The sequence below is a fragment of the Amblyomma americanum genome, chromosome 8 (genome assembly GCF_052857255.1).
Source record: "Amblyomma americanum isolate KBUSLIRL-KWMA chromosome 8, ASM5285725v1, whole genome shotgun sequence".
Taxonomy (NCBI): Eukaryota; Metazoa; Arthropoda; class Arachnida; order Ixodida; family Ixodidae; genus Amblyomma; species Amblyomma americanum.
In genome coordinates, this window is record NC_135504.1 from 90,591,100 (window position 1) to 90,596,685 (window position 5,586).

Here is a 5,586-nt window from a genome sequence, read left to right on the forward strand (position 1 = left end):
CCAGGGTTCAGTGGGGAGACCCCATAGACGGCACGTTGTAAGGCACGCGCTAGAGCGATCTCCCAAGAAACCATCTTCGTCGTCTTTGGCTCGAGTGCCCAGAGCCCGTGTGTCCATTGTGAGAGATAAAACGAGAATTAATCGCTGAGCCAAATGTACGGATAATGAGTAGAATTTTGACAGTAAATACTGGAAAATAAGGACGATATATGGTTGAGAGATGTGGGAGCTGCCTTTTTCTGCAGTGGGGCGTAGTCAGGCTGAAGCTGATGATGATGACAGTTGCGAGAGTGTCTTCAGCCTAACGACGTCCGCTGCGAGACAAAGGATTCTCCCATTTTGACGTCGTCCTTTCACCTGCAGGTGCAGCCACTGTCTACCCGCGTACTTCCTGATCCTACCCGCCCACCTAACTTTCTGCTGCCCACGGCCGCTCTTGCTTCTCTTGGAATCCAATCCGTTACCGTTAGCGACCAGCGTTTATTTTGTCTTCGCAATAAATTCTCTGTCCATGCCCAATTATGATTCTTGATTTCAACCACGAAGTCATAGTAGCCCTGAGACATGGCACCACCGCTTCACGGCCCGCCTTTTTAAGTGTTAAATGTGTTAACTTGCCTGGCCAAATAGTTGTCATAGACCAGGTGAACAGCTGTTTTAGGTGGGTGGGGGGAGGGCGGTTGGTCCGTTTCATGCGTTAAAACTTCCAGACCCGTAGAGTATCTGTTACGGGTGCAAGTTGGACGTCTTTTTGGAAATGTGGCAGAGAGTTTGAAGGATGCTTCACTCCCGCCACCGGTTGGCCCGGTATTGCACTACCTCCGGGATCGGCCTTGTCTTTAGCGCGTCTTTACTATCCTGTCGTTCTATCCCATCTTTCAACTTTCCTTCTATCTGCACGTGGTAGTGATTGTGGCTCGGCTTGAGCCAGTGAGCAGGCCTGTGCACTTTCCTTTGTTTATTCCTATCAGCAACAGACAGACAGACAGAAAACTTCTTTAAGGCAGGGATGCATTTAAGGAAGCAGCCCAAGGCTTGCCTGCCCACAAGCCAATTATCACAATGTGTGCGCGATCGCTGTGGCCCTCCCGCTTATGATATGAAAACAAGTTTTAGCTCTGTAGGGCCGTAGGGCTTCCGAAACATCAGCACGTTTCATTAAACTTTGACTTCGTCAATGACCCTATATTTTTCTTTATGCCACCACATGACCAGACGATGTTTCGGCGAAATCTTGATTACATAGAACAACAAATATGTTTATTTTAAGTGGTATGCATTGTAAGTAGAAGATATAGTTGGCACGAGTGAACGAGCAAAAAATAGAGTGCACAAAACAATTCCTTTTTTAAACTTGCGTTGTTGCGTGCAGTGTTTTAGAAAAAACGACGGTACCAAAACGAAGGCTCTTTCTGAATCGTTTAAATGAAATGCTCATCTCGGTAAAAAGGGAGCTGTTTTCTGGATTTCACTGTATGTATATGCACGTGCAGCGTACACTGCGAAACGTGAATGTGCAGGTAACAGGATTGGCTATCCGATTTTTTTCCTTCTGCACTCCGAAGGAGGACAAGAATAATACAGCCTTCGTTAAACACTTGGAGCCCAGGGATAGCTTCAGCAAGAATAGTAGTGGAAATGCGCGCAATACGACGTGTGCTTCACGGCAAGCTTGCGGGCACAAGCTTGCCGTCCCATTAGTTTTGCTTCTCCCTCTGGAGGCTAGTGAGACGGGTTTTCAGCAATTGTCTGTTCATCAGCTTGTTTGAAGGTTTTTCTGTTTTGAAGCAGCAAACCATTCCTTCCTCCTTGCTGTGTTCAACAGACGATTAAGTGCTCATTTGCTTATTTTATTCGCTTTCACTGGTGATAGGAGTGAGAGGCCTTCGTGGCGTTTTCTCAAGGAAGTCGCCGAAGAAGAAAGAGGTGCCGTAGTGGAGGGCTCCGGAATAATATCGACCACCTGGCAATCTTTATCGCGCACTGACACCACACAGCAAACGGGCGCGTTTTGCGTTTCGGCTCCATTGAACCGCGGCCGCCGAGGTCGTGCTCCTTCACCACTGAGCCATCACGGTGGGTATAGGGCTTAAAAGTCTAGTGATAAATTTCTATACCTTTAGTAATGCGGTCATTGCCAAGACATTCTGCTAACAGTTTTTCACAGGTGTCCGAACATCAGTCAATTTGGGATCATAGCGTCGTTGGACAGGTTTAGGTACACTTTAATAAACTCAAAGGAATGTTTCTTGAAGCTTGTCGGTGGGGCCTCATTCCATGGCTCCACTGGCTGGAGCTGTCAGACGGACCTGTTTTATGAGGGCTCTTTGGTCCTCGATGCGATCGCTGGTCAGCATCGCCTCCTACCGCTAAATTGACGGGCACAGCGTATGTAAGTGGTTGGGTTCGCCCCGCGTCCCCACGAAATGTGGAAAAGTGTTGGGCGGGCCTGGCACCATGGGCATGTGTCAGGGTGTTGGGTGCATAAGGTGAAGTTTTTGGAGATGAGGGAATAATTGGTTTTTTGGGGAAAGGGAATGGCGCGGTATCTGTCTCATATATCGTTGGAGATGAGGGAAAGTGTTCGTTTGGATCCGAAGCCAGGTGACCGCGTCCTGCGTGTCTATTTTAACGCGACAGCGTTAAGGAGCTCGTGTCGCAGGAAAGCCGGTGTCGTCGGCGTCTTTGGCCGTGGGCGAAAAACGGCGCATCTCGGTAGACAGCACGTGAACCGCGCCGTAAGAGAAGAGATTTTAACACGATGGCGTTAAAGATTTATTGATGGATTGATTGATGAATTCATTGATGGATTCATTGATTGAGTGATGGATTGATTGATTGATCGATCCAATCGATCGATTGACCGATTGGTCATTGATTGATCGATCGATTCATTGATTGATTGATCGATCGATCGTTTGATTTATTGATTGATTGATTGACTGATTGCAGAAAAGCCAGTGTCGTCGGCGTCGGCGTCTTTGGCCCTGGGCGAAAAACGGCACATCTTGGTGGACACCTGAACCGCGTCATAAGAGAACGGATTTTAACGCGAGAACGTTAAGGATTGATTGATTGATTCATTCATTGATTGATTGATGAATTTGATTGATCTATCGATTGATTGATCATTGATTGATCGATTGATCGACCGATTGATTGATTGATTGATCGTTGATTGTTTGATCGATTGGTTGATCAATCGATTGATTGAGTGACTGATTGATCGATTGATTGATTGATCGATCGAACAATTTTTTCCCTTACGGCGCGATCCGGGTGTCCAGCGAGAAATGTGAGACAGGCGTCCTAACCTTTCCTTAACAGCAAATGTTCATTTCAATATCCTTCCCTTACGGCCCGGTTCGGGTGTCCGCCGAGATACGTGAGACAGGCGTCCTTTCCTGAAATTGTCCAACGGGGCACGCGTCGCGCCGAACGTGTGATGGTGCTCCGTGTACTCCTCGATAACCTGCGACACGCTGTCGCGTCTCGCTCTTAAAGACGAAGCTTAAGCGTCCTCCAAATTTTTTTCGTGAGGAGGAGGGTATTTTCGGCACTGGAGACGCTGGATCTCTAAGCGGTCGTTGTACGCGGAGGGAATGGGGATCAATTGGAATGCGATCGATGGCCCTGCTCGGTTGATTGCTGCTCCAGCCTAAGCTTGCGGCCTTTCATTTTCCTCTAGTCCCTCGTGACGAGGGGTCCACGTAATCTGGTGGGGTTTATTAAAGGCGTAAGGTACTCATGAGTCGAGCGACGTGTCTTGGGACACACCCTCGCAGGAAGTTTCGGCAAGCTTGCTGTGAATCCGTGATCACATGAGCGCTGCGTCCTTGCGCTTCGCAGTGCATGACGTATGGCAAGCGCAACAGCAGCAGCCTCCGCCGGCGCTGGAGAGTCGGCTATGACAGAGGCAGCGAGCACCGGGGAGAATTCGGAATTTATGTCTACAACCGCGTATTTATTGTGCTCCGGGTATGCTCCGGCGTCCACATACACCGCGCCGGCTGAGATGGGAAGTCGCTTGCGTAGTAGGAAATTCTTGCTTGGCGCCTGCCGGTGTGGACATCTTTAATCATATGTCTTGATATTGGAGCTACATTGATTTTATTCATTTGTAGTTTCTATAGGGAGGATTGAGAATACAGGGCTCGTATGTCCGATGTCCTACCTACACGCCTAAGAAGGGCGTGGCGGGCATGTGTATGTTGGAGTCGGACTGTCTGTGATGTGAAGAATGATTCCTGGACTTCAGAATATGTGTTGAAAAGGCCAAGAGCGTAAAGTTTTTCCGTCGAGCTGCTTGGCGGAAGATTAAGCGCCGTTTTGTATGCCCCTCTTATGATGGTATCTATCTCTCGTTCTTCCTGTTTCGTAGTCTTGTGAAAGGAAGTCCGTACGTTGTTCTGCTGAGGACTAGCGCCTGGGCTAACTGCATCGTGTCCTCTTCTCGCATGCCTTGGCGCTGTCGGACAATATGACTAATCATGCTGGTTATTTGAGTAGCGCAGGTTCTAAGTGCTTGAATGGTGTGGGTAGCCGTCAGTTTTTTCTGGATCCAAAGTCCAAGTATCCGGATAAGCTCCACTACCTTTATGGGCTGCCCTTCTATCGTAAGGCTGATCAGTTCCGGTGATCTGTATCGTGGATTATGAACACTTATTACTTCGGATTTCTCCGGGAGCAGTGAAGAGCACTTTCAGAGGCGAAATCTTCCACTGCCTATGCTGCTTCCTGTAGCGTTTTTTGTTTGTGGCCTAAGCAGCCCTTTGTGGTCCATATCGTTATATCATCAGCATACAACGTATATATGTCTTTGTAGTGTTTGGATTTGCTGAGCGAGCTTGTTGAGCATCTCGATGTTGAATAGCCGGGGTGATATCATAGAACCAGCGCCTTTCTGTGGCATCTCTCGAGCCTCGGAGCTTTTGTGGATAGGTTTAACGCGCAAAACAGGGCCACAGTGCTGGGCTTGGCTGGAGAGAAGAAAAAGCGTAGAATTTAAACGAGGCTTACAACCAGATTAACATCCCCATCAGAACAAAGCTGTATATGAACCAGGAACTTGATTTTTTTGGCAAAGGTTCTGCCTAAAAGTTTAACAGCACAAATTAAGGCGTGAGTTACAAGCTTTAATCGGAATCGAAAACGGCAACTAATTCCTTGTGTTAGAGATTACTTGCAACGAATGGTATACATGTGGAGAAACTAACAATGCTTGCCAGAATTGACAGCAAGCTTTATTGGCCGCGATTTTGCGATTTCGACGTGGCGGTGCGCAGAGGAGGCACATGACGTCACAACGCACGACTCGCCGTGGATATTTCTCAGTAGTGACTAGAGAGTCATTACTGCGCATGCGTCACTAGTAGCACCAAACCACAGGTGTTCCGTCGCTCCTTCACTGTGCCGCGTTCGCCGATGCTCGTCGCGATATGCTCGCGGCCTATAGGACGCAGGGCATACTACCAGACTCCATCGAGACGCTATTGTGGCCGCAGGGCAGTGCGCGCACTCGTGAGCGAACTTTGGTGAGCCTCTGTGCATTCCTCGAACACACGGGCTTGACGTCCCGTCTGTTCT